We start from the raw sequence: 18,581 nt of genomic DNA on the forward strand, positions 1-18,581 counted from the left end.
GACATTTAGCTGATGGGCCACTGTCGATTAAGGTGGCGTGTATTGCTGGTATGTAATTTTTTCTGCAAATAAATAAATCATTGGTATTATTTATTTTTCAAGCACATGTAGCCCACATGAAAATGGGCTCTGAATTTCTAGCTGGAAATGGTCTTCCCAGCCAGGTTTCCAACTGGAATCAGCCCTTCCAGATGGAAATTTTCCAGAGCCAGCTGGAAATGGCACTTTCCAGCTTGAAGTGGAATCCACCTCAGCTAGTTTTCCAGCTAGAAGCAGCACTTCCAGCTGGAAGTTTTCCAGCTTCAGCTGGAAACAACTGGATACAGCATTTTTTAGCTGGAAACAGCGCTTCCAACTGGAAACAACTGGATGGAGCATTTTCCAGCCGGAAGTAGAATCTATCGACTGGAAAGTGGAGCTTCCCACTTGCATTGACATTTTTTGTATCTGCAACATGTCCATATTTAGCCCTAGGTGGTGTTTGTATCAGAACGAAGAGCTTTTACTCTTGCAGCAGCAGCAAAAAAAAAATATATATATATATTTTTATTCGTTTGTGTTGTGACAACAATCGTAATTAATTGCATGAACTGCATGGAAATGCTCGTCACTCAGGGTACCTTTGATCGCGATGGGGCTCAATCGGGATCGATTGCAATCGAAAGTAGAAGTTGCCAAAAAATATATCTCCAGGAAAACTGCCACTTTTATTGAACCTTACTTGTAGTAGACAAAAGCGACGCGCTCTTGATCGACACTGTGCTATCTTGCTACACTGTCGACGTCGTCTAGCGAGGAGCTTGCCCGATTGGTCATGATGAGCCGTTGCGCAAACGACTAGTGTTTACAATATAGCAATTCCTTCCCTAACAAAAAGGAGCCTTAACATGTGGCACCTTCAGCAGTTATCAGGCTGCAATGACCGCTGCTCCTATCTTTTCCTTCCTGCACGACGCCGCTACAATCGCCGCCATTTTTGTTGTATGCTTAGTAGCTTTAGTCTCGTATCTTGTCTTGATGTGCTCTTTTGACACTAATAATAAAATAATAGCCTGATATTGCAATATAAGCATTTCTAGGAAAAGCTCGAATTTTTATTCGCAGCAAACAGCAGCATTACAGATGCAGTCCGAATATAAAAAATATGACGACGCCACAGTGGCCCTAGTTTCGTACAGCACATGGCGGAATCTGTCACGGTACACACGGCGAGGCAATTTTGTGAGACAACGAGAGTCTCTCGGGTGTGCGCGTGATCAAGTTTTTGTGAGGAACCTGCATGATCTTGCGCATGAAGTAAATATTTTTGGACAGTTTCTTCTCTGGACGGCGTTACAAGTACAGGCAAGCGGGTATCAACGGTTGTTATTGCTGTACTTTGTGGTGTTGTGATTCACCAGTGCGGATCGAAGAGCACCGTTTTCTCCAGCCCGGATTCTACAATTTGGAGGTAATTATTTCACTTGCTTATGTTTTGAGCGTAAGTTAATGTTTGTTTTTATCCTGAATGTTGGCACGCTTGAGCATGATGTCATAGGTCCCTGCTGTACGTGATGTTCGTATACAGGTTGATCATTTTTATGTTTTGCGGAATTTGTAGAAATGGCCTGTGGCAGATATCATAATTCTTGTCGCTGAGCTGAATTTTTCGAAGAGGTAGACATTATTAGCAGGCGAACTCGAAAGACATCTTCAAGTAATTAGCAAAAATTGACAAATTAACCTTGCTGCACATATTGAAATTAACGAATTGTAGCCTGTGAGTTTGCAAGATGCATCCACTTTAAATGAATTTCCAGAATTACGCCAGTTTCGATATATAATTTTCTGAAGTGCGAGGCGAAATAAATGGGCGTTCCAGTTACTTTTGTGCTCCAATACATAAAAGAGCGTTTTGTTAAAAAAGTAAGTAGACCAAATTTTACGGAGAGTTTCATGACACATATTTTCAACTGGTGTCATTCTGGAGAGTAAGTCCAAGTGGATACGCCTGGCAATCTCAATGGCTACAATTCGTAGATTGTGACATGTGCCGTAATGTAATAAATTAGGAAGTTAATTATTGAATTTTTTAAAATTAGTTCAATATGTGTTTCGATTTTTCGTGCAGGTAATCTCCTCTGAAGGACCCAGCTTAGGGACTAGAATTACGGTATCTTCAACAGGCGATTTGTTAAAACTTGCATAAAACTTAAAAATTATCACGCAGCATATGTGAAGTGCTTGCCAGTTTGCGTAAGCCCCTTTTGTCTCCAATAGCCCATTTGAATATAGTGCCGTGCAGTGTTTGTGCCCAATGTTGCACAAACGTCAATTAAATACTAGTGCGTATATGTCAATCTGCCCAACGCAATAGAAGCACATTTATGCTGTGCTTTCACTGCAAGTGCGTGCTCGCAAACACGTAGCCTCGAATGGCAGGCTTTTGAATTGGTGCAAAACAGCAATAACATTAAAGATTGGCCCTCAAGCTCTTGTGTTATTCAGCAGAAGAATGCTTCTTGGGAGCCTGAGTTACATCACACACCAAGTTCAAAATACAAATGAGCTCATTTGAATTCTATTTACACTAAAGCAACACTCAATGGCGCTAAACAATTTAACAATCATTGCATAGCTCCTGCAGCTCAGGTTGAGAGCCTCGTGAGAGCTCAGGTTGAGGCCTTGCACCACATAAACTGTAAAAGGGGCTGTGATGAAGGTACACTGTGGTACTGTCCAAAGGCTGTTGATACAATCCACGTGATTTTGGTAAAGCTCACTGTTTACTAGAACTGAGTGGATTGAAGTCATGATTGCTTTAAATTTCACTCACTATGGCTAAATATTTCTTTCAGATGGTGTACAAGGCGATGTGCAAGTGCATTTCACACCTTGGGGAGCTGCAAGATATGCTTTCACAATCCTTGCTGCAAGTGTTCAAATAAAGGGTTTCAAGTTTCAGCACCATGCTGTTTTGCCTGCATGTATTTTCACCGGACCAGTTGGTCCTGTGGCCAGTCACATTAGGAACTAACTGTGACTTGTGACAGCAAGCTGATCCATGCGAGTTCTAGCCAGTTTGTATCCTGCTTGATGCGAGGTTACACCCTGGGATTTCACCTGGGCATGGCTCAACACCATGGCGACCAGTGCTGTGTGCCAGCCCGGACTGTGAGTCTATAGGCGCAACTTCAAGGGGAGTATGGTAGCGCGATTCAAAGACGGGACAAGAGAAGACACAAAGGGACACACACAGCGCTGTGTGTGTCCCTTTGTGTCTTCTCTTGTCCCGTCTTTGAATCGCGCTACCATACTCCCCTTGAAGATGCATTACCAGCAAGCCCACATCGCAACCCTCGTGAACTATAGACGCAAAGTCCGGGCTGGAGATTCTAGCTGGAACCTCTTCCAGCTGAATTACAGCTGGCATTTCTTGCAGCTGGATCCAGCTGGAACCTCTTCCAGCTGAATTACAGCTGGCATTTCTTGCAGCTGGATCCAGCTGGGAGACGTTCCAGTTGGGATATATTCCAGCTGGATTATGGAACCGGAAATTTCACCCAGCTGGATTTTTTCCAGCTGCCTTCCCAGCTAGAAAAGTATCCAGCTGGGTGAAATTTCCAGTTCCATAATCCAGCTGGAAGTAAAAACATTTTCACCTGGGAGGTAACTGGTGTTTTCACACCGTGATCATCCCTCGCAAGGCACATCAAAAAGGAATATGTTTGCAAATGCGCGAAAACTTGTAGACTGCATGCAGTACTGGCCACTGCATACAATGTTCGGCAGTTGGCTTGCAGCGCACAACATTGCTGCGTGTGGCGGAACTACGACAGCCACACTGTCCTGGGGAGAGCGCCGAATGAAATGGCCAGAGCAAAGGTGCCCCTGTGCGATCTTGGAAGCTGCGAACACAGCATAGCCTCCAAAAATTCATGGTGCGCTTTTGCACAGACTAATCATGAATGCTATGAAATTCATTCTTATACTTCATCAAAGCTAGAGGGACATGATCTCATTTCAATGCCTCTCTTGTACGCTTGTTCCAAATTTATGGCGCTGGTAACACAAACTTCATGAATGCACCTTGTATCCAAGAGTGTTAACAATTAAATTGTGTGGATTAACATCCTGAAGCTACACAGTAGGTATGAGAGACACCACAGTAGATGGCTTTTGATTAATTTTCACCACTTAGGATTATTTAATGAGCACCTAAATAAGTAAAAGAGAGTTATTGGCTTTCAACCCTGCTGTTGTGATATGTACAGCACAACATCGTGATGTTTCTTTACTGTAGTACCACAAAAGAGTCAGTCATCATGCCACTGCCATTATACTAGTATCATCACCATCGTCACTACCTTGCTTCAGTCAATGAGCACGTGATTGGATCGTACACACCACTTGCTTCTGTTATACAAACATGTTCATCTATATATTAACAATTTCTAAAAGCCCAATGTTGGATGATCAGCTACGTGCAAATTGTTTCACATGACTAGTGCAGAGGATCTGATTACACTTTATTTCTAAGCACTGCAAGAATTTGTGAATGCAGTCTTCCGACATAATGAAGCGGCTCTGTCGATCTTGCACAGGATTGGAAATTTCAACCCATCTGATCAATTTCTGTCATGTTTACATATGGCTAAAAGAGCAATTATCATGTTTGCTTCAGGGGGACCTGCACCTGCCTACACTTTGTAGGAGATGTGGAAGCTCCCCCTCCAATATGATAACAGAGAAAACTACAATTTTGTTTGGTCACGAAGACTAGGAAATAAGGAAAACCATGGAGGCCTTGCAAGTCGGTCGAAAATGGAACAAGTGCTTTAGCAAACACTCAATCAGTTGCTCTTAGTGGGAAAGGACTACGATTATTGCAGTAGCAGGAATTTCTTTATAACCAGCTTTCTTTGTGGGGGGGGGGCACTGTTGCTTTTCTGCGTCTAAAAGACAAAGTTTACCTTTTATCTTTTCTTTTTGTTGTACTCGAAAGGCATTGTCATGCATGTGCCGTTTTTATCTCTATCAATGTCTTCTTCTTTAATTTATGTTTACATTTTTTCACCAATAAATTCGTGGCTGTGAATCAGTGCTCATGTGCATGCCTTATTCTTCATCTGCTTGGGCACTGTCGAGCAAATGCACTGCCCAGCAAGAATTCCCCCAACTAGCCCAACTTTCCCTGCCTTTGCAGTATATTGCGCATAGCCATTCAATTGATCCATTACATAATTCGTCAAGAGGCCACGCGTAAGCACTTGAATGGATGTTCGTCAAACTGTGTGGTGAGGCGGGCACTTTTTGCTGGTACTTTTCGCCAGGGATACAGAGTGGGAATTCCAGCTGTATGCCTACACTCGGGCATATAAGATGTACGAAATACTGTGGTGTTTTGAAATATTAGCCTTCTTCACGACCTGGGCATGCCGTTACAAATTTCTATCTGTACTGTTGTGTACACAAATGCAAAACTGGTCGTTTCAAGTTAGAAATTTCGTTTATTTGCTCACTTCTTATATATGGTGAGTGCTCAAGACTTACACCAGTGGAAACAACTGGATCACCTGCTCTGTTTTCTTGATATACAAGGCAGCAATAAAAAGCAATGCAAGCAGTTCCGTAAAAAGGAAGACCACTCTTGTAGACACAATACATTAAACCTCAGTTTAACAGTCCAAGAGATTGCAGTCTCATTTGACATCGACAAAACTCATGTGGCTAACAATTATTCAAGAGCCAAAAATGGGAAATTTTGTCTTCGTGCGCTTTGTCAGAATAAGTAATTGTGGTATAAGGCTAAACTGAGAAGACAACACCTCTTTTAGCTTGGCTGTGATGGAAGAATGGAACCATCTTGTAAGCCAACACTGAGCTTGTGATACCGAGACACTGCGATAAACCGTTACATAAAAGGAAAACCACCAGTGTGAAACTGGCAAGGTAATGCATTCATTGTTCCAACACTTTAGTAAAATTTAGCAAAATTCTGAACACAACCTTGACTTGATGTGACATGTTCTTTCCTTTACGGATATTTTCCCTTGAAATATAATTGATTCAGATGACACATTCAACTCGCTTCATTGCTTCAAGATTTTTGACACATCAAGGTCTATAAATAGGATTTGGGAATAAAAATATTTCACAGATAGAAAATTTTGTAAAGTTGGGTTTCAATGAATGGAGGTTTGACTGTATATAAAATCAAAAGATTGTGGTGACCTGCTTCAACAAGAAAATAAATAAAAAAGATGCAATCAATAAATCATCTGATACAAGCCTGCAAAACAAGTGAAACCGTGACAAAAATTAATGCACACAATGAAAATGTTACAATGTTCCGAAGAAGCAACACAGCCCATTAAGAACAGATGAAGTCAATAAATGCATAAACCGGCAAAACCTCAACAAATATGTCAGTTGTAATGTTAAACATTGCATTTAGCAATAAGGATATGTTGGAAAAATAAAGGACTTAATGTAAATGTGTGGAAAATTAACATATAAGCAAGACTCTGCTAACAGCTAGCATGTGAAACAATAGACTCTTGAATGATTCTCGAAGTATGTGCCCCCTGAAGTGAGCATATGGAAGTTGACATCCCATGTACAACCTCTCTGCAGAACAAAACAGGATGTCATGGATAGCTTCACATGGCAGGGGGCAGTTTTCTACTCCGCCTTGCTCAAGTGTTGCTTAGTTCTCCAGCATTTACTGCTACAGTGTGTGCAGCCTGCCACGTGTAATTTCTCTTCATATGCCTCCTCTGGTGTGCTTTGCGGCCAAACCGCATTGGACAAAAGCTACACCGATACGGCTTCTCGCCTCTGTGCGACTGTATATGCCGCATAAGGACCCCTTTCTGTGCACAGGGCACAGTGCAGAGGGGACAGCAGAATGGTCTCTCACCAGTGTGGACACGTAGATGTACACCCAGGTTGTACCTCAGTGGGAACATCTTGCCGCAGTAGCCACACTTGTTCAAGAAATTCTCATTATGTTCTCTTTGGTGAATATCCAATGTGTTGCGGGATGCTGTGGCGTAGCCGCACACAGGATGCTACAGCAGATGCCTTCCCATGTATGAGCATAGTTGAGGGGACACTTCCGGGTAGCAAATCATGACGACGGTGTCTGCGCCACAGAAAGTGACACATTCTGAACCAGAGTGTTGACGTGGGCTAACCGGTACATATATCGAAGTCTAAACAGCACGAAGGATGGGACAAATAAGAGCGCAAATGCTTCGTCAATTGTGTTCTTACGTGTCCCATCCTTTGTGCTGTTCAAATTTTCACATTCTGAACCAAGCATGATACCTGCTGTTTTCTGCACTAGTGAGCATGTTGGCTGTCAATTGTCAGTGAATGGTATTGGTGTATCACATGGTAGCACAAGAGGTAATTAGAAAACAGGTTATGAAAAATAAGAAAATGAAAAATAGTAAAAGGCCTTTTGGTGTGCAGGTCGTGTCGGTGAGTTGGTGGGAAAAGGATGCTTCATTTGGAAGCTTTACAAACGCATTGATTTGCACAGCATACATCATACCTCGCAGCAAAGTTTCCTGGCAACGTGTTCCTCGCACCGATCTTGTCCTGTGCAAACAGGATGGAATAACAGTTTCTGCCAAACGACTACCATATGCTGCCCACATACATTCTCATGATCGACAGCGAAGAACATCTGCTGTTTAAAAACAAAAAGGCATGTGTTTGCAGACTTATGCCTTTCTGTTTCACTATCTTTCCACCCATTATGCAATACCATCGAAGTGGTCTTTAGATGAACTGCACATAACAAAGGCTGGAAGAAGGCTTGAGCTAAGCGTGTCGTTGCACAATTTCTAGCACGATACGACTTGCGGCTGAGTGTCATTGGACAAACGCTACACTGAAACAGCTTTTCATTTGTGCAACATGAACAGGAATGGCACACAAATACGAACATTAAGCAACATAGTAGATCACCTCTTGCAATTATTTGATATCATGACACGCGGTTCTGGCATAACTGCATGATAAATGTCATACTAGGTGTCTGCAATACCACATAAATGTTGCACACAGTGGTGAATTTAGACAATGAAATGTGCTTTTTAGCGAGAAACATGATTGGGTTAGTGATGCACATTAATCTAAGGGAGCCAGTTAATAGGCAATGGATAAGTTGCCTGCTGCAAAGTGAAACGACAAGAGACAAATCATTCTGTTGTTCCGCCTACTTTTTCATTGTCTACTAGCAGAAACACACCAAGATTACCGCATCTTCTACTTTGATTGCTCATATTTATGCTTTATTTATGCTATTTGAGAGGGATGGCTGCCAGGAGTGCAGCAATAAGGACAAGTCTGAGACAGAAAGTGGATACAAGGACAGCATGAAATTTGTGAGGAAGCACATTGTGCGATTTTTTTGCACAGCATATTTCACTGACCACAGGCTAACGCAAGCCCCAGCTCCTGTATATTTCAGTGCATGAAGGCACAGTCACACTTCTAATGTGAAAAAGGCAACCATGAAAATGGCGGAAGAAATAACACAAGCGCAAAGGTGAAGATTGGTGTACAGAGGGCGCCAGTAATAGTAACTGTCATATTCACTCTCTGCCGTCATGAAGAGACAGCAGACAGTCAATATGTCAATTGCTATTACTGGCACCCTCACAAGGGTGGTCCCTCATGAGGACGTCCTCTCTTATCTGCCCTCACCCTCATGTGTTAAGGTGAGGGTGGGTGACAATGTGAAACTAAATGAGAAAGGCACAATTCATATCGCTGAAGTGCAGAGAGAGAGCGCGAGAAACAACTTTATTTAGTCGCCTGCAGAACGACACCATGACTAAATGGCGCCGCGACGCGGGCCCTGACCTCTTCTCAGCGGGTGGCCTCTACTCAACTCCAGCGTGTGCTACTCCCACGGTCGGTCGCCCTGAGGGGCAACGTTCCGTCAGTTTCGCTCGGCCTTTGTCTTTCAAGAGTCGCCGAGACCTGCTGGGCCCAGATTTGGATTTTGTGATCCTAGCATTCCGCCGCAGCCGTGAGTCACGGCAGAATCGTTGTACTTGTCGAAACTTCGTCGAGGAACTTGGTGCAATCCCATAGGATGTGCGTCAGGGTGGCCCTTACCCGCTGGCACACGCGGCACACATCACTCCCATATACTTTCGGGTACAGATGATTCATTAACACTGGGGTGGGTAAAGAACCAGTTTGCAATTGTCTGAACAGCACCGCCTCCACTCGGCTCAGCCCCGGGTGCGGGGGTGGGAAAGTCCTTCGAGCCAGGCAGTGAAACTAAGTTCGTTGAACGTCGTCATGGCTGAAGTGCAGAGAAGTCACTTAGACCAGATGCGTGATGGGTTTAAGGACTAAAGTTTTGAAGTGCACCAGCAGGAAGGCTGTTGAGCTCCGATGTACACTGAAGCCCCTATTTGTAACTGACCTCAGTTGTAAAAATGGCTGTTGATGTAAGCTGTAGATAAAGTTGTAGACTGGAGGCTGTGGCAGTAATGAAAGTGGGAACAGGGATGGTGACTTTTTGACGTCACTCTGATGTTTCTTTTTTTTTTCGCCAGTTACCACAACTAAGCATGCTCCTTTATCCGAAAGAAGCTTTCTGGAATTTACTTTTCTTGCTCTGATTAGAGAGAGACAAAAACTTGAGGTTTGAGGCTTCTCAGACATTGATGGCGCTTTTTGACCTAGAGAAGGCAACGTTAAAAAGAAGAAAATACATGACATAAATATAGCTAAAGCTATATTACAGTACGAAAACTGATTTACTTTTTGTTTCAGTTGGCACGTGGCAACAGTGGTAGAGGGATTTTATTTACAGTAAGCATGCATTTTAGCTTAACGTCTATAATGTCATGCTAATTATCTCGAATAAGCACAACAGGGTAGTTGATTAGTATAACAGATAGTTTAATAGTATCCCACCACAAATGCCAACAAGCTCTCCATTTTGAAATCCCAGCAACTTGAGGAACAATGCGAGCATTGCGGATGGCTTAATTTTTAGGTTTAGTCAGCTGCTTTAGCCAATGTCCATATAAGCAAAGCAATGTGGCACACTCCGACAATTGTAATGGCATGGCAGACAATCATAATTGTCAACTAACCTCACTAGGTGAGTAAATGGTATGAAATTGTAACAAACCACAGGTAAGAGAAGGAAGGTAGGCTTTTCGACCTGAGGGCGAGAGTGAGGGAGGGCGGATAAGTTCTTTGTGAAGGCAAAGGAGGGTGGATAAACTTTTTATATATAAGGGTGAGGGCAAGAGAGGACAGGGGGTAGAAAACCAATAATTGAGGTAAAGAGTAACACTTGTACCCGCTCCACTGTGTGTGGATGATAAGCAGCACACAGATCGGACGGCTCCTTCAAGCTGTAAGGTACTAGCACTTACACAGTGTTTGTAATAGACACAAGCACTCTGTGCACACTAATCGCGATCACTGTCGCCATCATCATCCAGTAAGTCCACAGCACGACAGGGTGATGTTCGGGTACTTAAGTACAAACAAAAGCATCTCCAAACGGTCTCCAATTAATGCTCTTTCTCTGTGCTTGCTACACCAGTCCTGTATTTGTAAATTTCTTGACTTCATTCCTTCCTTTGTGGTTTATGCACAGGAAGTAAGAGACAGATTGCTGCTAAGGACACTTCGCACTTCCAGAAGAATGTTAGAATCATATGGCAGACTCTCTTCAAAGCAAAATTTTCTTTTTTGTGCAGTCACTACTCCCTGCAGCACCCTCCACCTCAACCCATGCCAGACAAGACAGAAACAGAAAGTCTTGCCCCTTCGTGCCACTGCAATATGCTGCTACATACAAGGAAGTCACTTGAAAAGCCCCTGCAATGCGCCAGGAAAAGCTTGTCGAGTGGCCAACGAAAACACCGGCACCATCACTGTTATGTATTTGATATGCACTTACTTGCTGCTACTGTCTGCGTGATCTTGGAAATGAAACTGTCATCCATAAGGCGCTACTCAGGAAGTCTGTGGCCTCACATTTGTTACGAGGTCAAACTACACCAGACAGGAACACACCAAGGATGTGCAACCATTGGAAATTCACGGGGAAAATGGAAGTCATCCTTTTTCATAGCCAAACAACACTGTGCCAGATGTTAGAGGTACAATATGTATCAAGGCTGTTTCCCCAATGACATGAACACATTATATAGCATATAATTCTTAAACATATGTCCAAAAATTCCTCTCAGCAGCCTGTATTAATGTTGTGGAACACAGTTCCCATGTTTGAGGCTCTTACAATCACTTAAAAAAGGGGACATGGGAATGATAGTACTAAGCTCAGGAAATTAATTGCAACAGCTTTCATACTGGGATAGTTTTGCTACAAAAGTCTTTTACCTAGTGGCAGCTACCTACATCATAATGCATTGTTAATCAGGCCTCTAATTACACAGTCCATGTCCATGCTTCATGAAATGCTTAAGTGTTGCAGGATAGGAACAGCTAACTGTGAAAGTTTTCAATGCAAAGGAGCCAGAAAAAAAGTAGACATTTTGCAACATCGGCACTCAGCATAGATTTTCAGTGAGGAATATGGGCTGCCTTACGGGAATGTACTTGCTATACTTCTTGAACAAGGGTTAACTGGCTGTGGCAATTATTTAGCTTTTTCTTGGACATTGCTTTATAAACCTTCACTTTAGGAGGAAACATTGCAATCTGTCCTGGAAAATGTACAGACACATCTTATTTTTTGGCAAATGCATCACAGCAAATAAAAGTAGATGCACATGCCTCCCAAAGTCAACCATTGAGGCGTGTCACATAAAATGCCAGCAAAAGGTGGCAAGCATCATCAAAGAGTGGTCAAATGCTTCAAGTGCTTGCTGCGCTCATGGTTTTTCTGCAGCATCTTTCGTGAAAAGGCCCTGGGGCAATAGCGGCACTGATAAGGCTTTTCCCCGGTGTGTGTTCGCATGTGATACATGAGAGTGGCCCTCTGCGTGAAGTTCCTGGGGCACAGGTGACACTGGAACGGCTTCTCACCGGTGTGGACGCGGAGGTGAACGGTCAGGGTTCCCCTCTTCTTGAAGACCTTTTTGCAGTAACCACATGTGAACCGTTCATTACCATGCACACCCTCATGGTAGCTCAGGTCACTCCCACCAGGTGGAAAGAGGGAGCAATGCAGCCCTACTTGTCTGGTAGATGCGCCATCACTGAGCTGATAAGCATTGTGCTGTAGCAGTCTAGCAGAACCTGCAAGACAGAAGATGCGACTGGTTGCAAAACAGCAAGGCTGATCAAATGGCCTGTATATGTTGCACATACAGGGTAACGTAAGTAGGTAGTTGAGTATGTGTGTAAGTAGTTGACAGCATCTTTACTATATTGACACTGAGCAGTGAACGCTGGCTAAAATCTCTGCCTTTCATTAAAGGGTTCTCTCTCTCTCTCTGCTTCATTTGCTGTAAGTACCCACGGTACTGTTGCTGCTTGTTCTCTGCAGTGCTTTCCCACACTAAGGCTTGGCACAATCATTCGTACGCAGCTCTCCTCAGGTTTATGTATGTATGTATGTATGTATGTATGTATGTATGTATGTATGTATGTATGTATGTATGTATGTATGTATGTATGTATGTATGTATGTATGTATGTATGTATGTATGTATGTATGTATGTATGTATGTGTATGTATGTATGTATGTGCGTGTACATTTAAGTAACTGTAAATACAAATTGCTTGGAAGCCTTCATAAGATCTATAGCACTGACATAACGACGTCACAAAGAAGAAACAGTACTGGAGTAGATAACTGTAGGGAAGCACAGAGGAAGGAAAGTGTAGGAGAGGCCCTGGTCAGCACAGATGTGTTGGAGAAAGTGTGGCGGAAGTAATGTGCTGTTTTTCATAAAGGAGCACTGAGATTGGTACCCCAAACGTCAATGTGCTCCTGAAGCTCTCGCTGCTGCTCTCGGCCTCTGAAAAGTGAGATAAGGTTTTTCAGCCCCGTGTCTTTCTCGCAGCACGTTCTGTTCGCGAGACAAGCTGACTCTGGAGTGTGGGATGTGTGTAAGCTCGAACATTGCGTTTTGGGTCTGTAAGTGTGAGTGTCATCCAGCCACAGCGACACTCAAGCAAATCAATCAATCATGGCGCGGGTCTTCGTCATCTTCAGTGTGTCACGGAAAAAGACAGAAGTGTGTCTGCTTCACTAAAAGTGTTGCAGAAGTTTCGTAGCCTATGTTCTAGCATGTGTCAGCAGAACACACTTCCGGCACCTCACAGCAGGTTCAAAGCTCACGCCTATCTGCTTCGGCAAGCTGAGTGAAGGTGCAAAGAGAGATGGCACACCAAAATGGCTGCACTTCTGGCTTCAGAAACGTGATGTCAGGGCCTCTCTTACTTTCTTTGTTTCCTCGATGAAGAGTAGGAATTTTTTATAAATGCAGGAAGTTAGGATGGTTCGTCATTTGACTTGCACAAAATATTTGGAGCACTAAACGCTTTCATGCTGTGAATTTTTATGTCATGAAGAATTCATGTTTCAAAGCATTCATGTTGCATGTTCATATTCAGCATAACAAGTATGTCAAAAAAGCAGAAACAACAACAGTAGAATACATTCTATGGGGTCTCGAAAGAAAACATTTACACCTGACATTAATTTTTATCTTGAGCAGTTTTTGAAGCCGCAGCTTACAAAGAAGCTTAGAACTAAAACCTTTACATTTATTAAAAAGCACATTTCATACTTTCATGGGCACTGCTTACACACTCGTAACTTTTGTTCCCTAAAATTGCCATTGTGAGTTGAAAGATAAGAACTGTGATGAACAAATACTTTGTCTATGTCAATTAGGTGCAATGAAAGAACAAAGCAGACTATGATAAAAAATAGCAACAGGAACACAAGCAGCAAGATGAAATGTGAAACAGAAAGGTGCCAGTAATGGTAAATGCCTTATGCTGTTGAAGTTGTAGTGGTTATGAAGAGACAGCCGAAAATGACCAGGAACACATCATACAATGCAACTGTAAAAGCCCTTATGCTGCTTACTGCACTCGACATCACTGACCAATGCCTACCAGCAGCAACCAACAGACTCAGTCACAACACAGAGCTAGTGACACAAAACAGAAAGTGCTGCTGAATTGCACCAAACTCGGTGACAATGAGAAGGACTGACAGGGCTCACTATACAAAAGAACAAACATTCTACCGTTATCACCAGAAAGACAAGTTGACAGGGAATGTGACAAAATGGCATCAAAAGAAGGTGCACAAGTAGGCAGCAGCACCACTCATACATCTGTTGTAGTGGACACTATGCATCTGCTGGTGATGCTGCAAGTGAACTTGGTGTTCATGCTTGTTTGCAGACATTTGCAGATAAAAGGTTGTCATCAGTTCCTCTGACATAATCTTCTACCATCTCGTTTTCCTTGGGTAGTGCATCTGCCTTGATGCCTGTAAAATCAAGGCACAGAGAAGTGGAGTCAAGGTAAAGAAGTGCCGCAAGTGGCCAGGTCTATTACACTTCATGCCATGCATTCAGTAATCACATGTAATGAGGACTCTTCAACTGTAGAGAGCAGGACACATATTTACAAAGCTTTACAAATGTAAAGTGCCACTGACAAAAGGGAATATCTTAAGTGTACAGATGATCGAGGGTGCTTTCAGGTACCAACATGTTCAGAGAATACAGGTACACCAGCCAAACTGCCCTTCAAGAATTCGCACACAGTAGTCATCATTATCATCGTCATTCTTGTGGGCCACTTTTCTTTCTCTAGAAGAATATGCCCAGGACCACAGCAAGGCCCTTGTTCCAGAAATCCTGTGGGATCATTGTGCAGAGAGTTCAAAGAAAGGTACCAGCCACAGAAATTATTGCTGCATGGTTTGAGTACAGCCTAAAATGAGTTTAACTGTAAAATGGGTTTTGCATGAGTGTGTTGCTTCAGCATGTGCTCACATGTTGACCAAAGAGCCTCTGCTCTCCTTATGATTACCATGCAAGAGAGACAGCATCGAACCACCACTCTGAAAAACACACACTCGGGTGCTCTAATCTCTAGGTGAATGCAGGCAATTTTGGTCTGATGAGTGCGTGTTGACACTGTGAATTACTTTTGAGTGTACCTGAGCACCCTGCAGTTCTTCCCATAGAGATCTGCCACCATTCACACTGCAAGTAACACACAAGCTGAAAGGAGACTGGTCGCATTTCACATTTACTGTTCAGTAATTGATGCTTTAACACAAAGCTGGCTCGAATGTTAAGACCAGACCTTCAAGCAGGTTCCTAATCATTGCTAAGTCAGCTGCTAGGCAAAGTCTTGCCACCTTTCTTTCTTTCCTTCTAAAGATGAAAGCCTGGTTTCATGTACTGTGGAGTGAGGAATAGCAATCCTTAAGAAATGCAAGGTCTTAAAGGGACCCCAAGGAGGAGTGACAATGTAGACTGCTAGATCACACTTCTAAAATATCAAATCGCTCGGCTTCACTGTGATAAGATGCTTGCCAAGTGAGAGGTCATGCAAGGATAGTTGACAAGTATAAAAAAGAGATCTATACAAATTTCTCAAAAAGAAACATTTGCAGTCCGAATAAAATTTGCTTTTGTTTGGGAACTGAGCATGGCATCACAACTACCTTTCTGGGGAGGTCTCTTTATCAATTGAGCTAATGATGAGGAAAGTAGAAGGTAGAAATTAACCAACTCGAAGTCCAGGAGCACTGAATAAGCAAATGAGCCCTGCATAAGTATGCAAGATGGTGGAGGTCCTAGGAATAAAGAAAAGAACGACAGCATCTACCTCAAGAATGGCATAAGGCTACAACAAAAATCCCAATGGTTTCATCAGAAATAACCTTTGTAAGCGAAAAGAAAAAAGAAACGTCCACATTGTAAATTCCAGCAGAACTCATTGCTCACCCCTTGTGTGCAGTGCACTTGGCTGCTGAAAACGCCCACCGTGAAAAACAGCAGCGCCATTCACAAGACTTCACTTTCGGTCTACTATCTCAAACTGGTTTCCAGGCCAAATGATGTTGCTGGGTACTTGAAAGACGACAAGGGCATTTGCATATCCTGCCATTTGTGCGTCCAGTGAGAAGTACAGAGACATTGTGACATTAGTCATTTGCAAGTTGTTCAGTTAAAAAAATGTGAGATTTTTGCACAAATTGTGCCCGAGGATGGATTAACATTCTTTGTAACAATGGTGCACAGTCTCCCCAAAACAGCCAGTGCTCCATTCCATTGCTCTATCACTGCAGGCATTCAAGTCATTTCCACGGCACATCTTGGGAGGAGACAGAAAAGTTGAATGTCTCAAATGCAGTGGCACACAGACGATTGGAGAGGGCATGTAACACCCTTAGAGGTCGGCGAACACAACCTACAGTTTTTGAATAATGAGCAGATGTTCTCACTACCCCTAAAAAACGAGGTTCACAACCTAGCATTCGTAACAATAGCAAAGTTCTTTCATTACATTGCACATTATGAAGCCTTATTTCTTAAAAGCACAAATGGAGCATTAGGAACAAATAAGCAGTTTGTTTGCATACACAGAATTCTTTAAAGAGTGTGAAAGATCACTGTGTAGCCAATAAAGTATAACACATATATCTTTTGACATAAGGAAGTAGGTATAATTGGCACTTCACTATATATCAAAATTTTGTTCATTTAAAATTGTGGATAAACACACTTCAATATACCAAGGTTCAAAATACACAGTGTTCTGTGGACAAGAAGTTATAAAAAGTTAAATGTTTTATTACATCAAGGTATCATTAAGTGAAGTTTGCTATATCAAATTTTACTACACACACACACACACACACACACACACACACACACACACACACACACACACACACACACACACACACACACACACACACACACACACACACACGCACACACGCACGCACATACATACATGATTTTTAGAGCCACACTGATATCTTGCCAAAACATGAAAGCCAATGTTCACTTTAAGGATGCCACTTTTCTAGAAGCTGGTCGTAATTTCTGAGGCAAACTAAGGGTGGCATAAGCATGTTTTTCGTGCAAGTTATTGCTGCAATTTGAGTTGCATACAGAAGCAGCAGTATAGTGCAGTAGAAAGGATGTTCTACATCTGCCGCCATGGCCATCGAGTTGTGGCACTGGCTAGCACTCTCAGGGCTAGATCTAGCTCACATATTAAATAGCAAAACAGCGCTGAATGAATGAATGAATTCTGGGGTTTTACGTGCCAAAACCATGATTTGATTATGAGGCACGCTGTGGTGGAGGACTCCAGGGGATCTTTAACGTGCCCCCAACGCACAAGACATGAGCATTTTTGCATTTCGCCGCCATCAAAATGTGGCCATCACAGCCAGGATTTGATCCTGCGACCTCATGCTTAGTATTACAACACCAAAGCCGCTAAGCCACCATGACTGGTGAAAACAGTGTTACAGTAGCTCAATTGGTAATAACACTGCACGCATTATAAAGACGTGGGATTGTATTCTACTTGCGGCAAGAGATTTTTTAGTCTAGTTTCATCTCACTTCACTACATCATTTTCTACATCTGAATTCAAAACAAGTAATTTATGCTGTGCTTTCGTTAGTTTCATTGTATGTTGGTTTTATATGATTGTGATTAACCGAAATTCGGGCGCCTCAATTCCCCTTCTTCTCGTTCAGTAGTGTGTGAAGAAAGTTTACATACCCTAGCAATGACAGGAACGAAAACACAGGAGGCTGTGGTTAAGCACAAAGTGAAAGACCATATGACTAGATTGACTATGGGTTATTTTGATTACTTATCCTGCTTAGACAGTCCTATTCTGTCTTCGATCCAACTACGCAGCATTCCGTCATTATACTACTGTGAAACCGTGTTGCAAGGGCAGGAAATGGCGGCTGGCTCTTGGAAGCAGTAGGTGTCCCAAAGTTTCTACAGTAATGCCGCCTCGTTACCAGTCACTCTGTCCAATTAAATTCACTATATTATGAATTCCCAGAAAGTGAGAAGAAAAAAACAAGAAAGCTTTTTGGAGAGATTTGTCAGCTGGAAGCTGCTGTCAGTAGCTTGACAAGGCTGTGATAGGCAGAAAAAACTGTTACAATGCCTGTGTCGCCGTTTTCGAACAAAGTGAACAAGTCCCTCACACTGGTTTGTTATGCAACAAGTGACAGCTTGGCTCTCAAGGCAGCAGGCGTAGCGAAATTCCCGCGACACACCGTCAAAGACTATAAATTTTTGCTCTAGCTCATTCATGAATGGCGCGCGCGTTATCAAAAACATCAACCTATTTGTGTTCGGTGCAGAATGCAGCCTTTTCCTAGCAGTCTCGGGAACCACTTCCTACATGTCGAGCAGTTGTTCAGATGAGACCCACCAGAACCACGCCAGCTAGGTGCCACTGTAGAAGGGATAAATCACACAGTAAACGTAAATTCCTTCCGTATTCAAAATAATGACACGTTATCTACGCTTAGTACTAGCGCAAATTCACACTTCCCATCGCGGCCACTGCGTCCATTATTAAAGGACGCTAAACACTGCGCCGTTGTTGTTCC

General features: G+C 42.8%; 2 long non-coding RNA genes across 2 annotated transcripts; one reads left to right on the forward strand and one right to left on the reverse strand.

The window, feature by feature from the left end:
• Positions 1-1,098: 1,098 nt before the first annotated feature.
• On the forward strand, positions 1,099-2,946 carry LOC126528116 (uncharacterized). Its single transcript, XR_007598876.3, has 2 exons — positions 1,099-1,450; positions 2,838-2,946. It is a non-coding gene; the product is annotated as an uncharacterized lncRNA (long non-coding RNA).
• A 2,523-nt stretch (positions 2,947-5,469) lies between these two features.
• Positions 5,470-12,110, reverse strand: LOC129384047 (uncharacterized). The gene is made up of 2 exons (XR_011890001.1): positions 12,025-12,110; positions 5,470-7,126 (listed from the first exon to the last, which is right to left on the reverse strand). It is a non-coding gene; the product is annotated as an uncharacterized lncRNA (long non-coding RNA).
• Between the last annotated feature and the right edge of the window lie 6,471 nt (positions 12,111-18,581).

The sequence above is a fragment of the Dermacentor andersoni genome, chromosome 9 (assembly GCF_023375885.2).
Source record: "Dermacentor andersoni chromosome 9, qqDerAnde1_hic_scaffold, whole genome shotgun sequence".
Lineage (NCBI taxonomy): Eukaryota > Metazoa > Arthropoda > Arachnida > Ixodida > Ixodidae > Dermacentor > Dermacentor andersoni.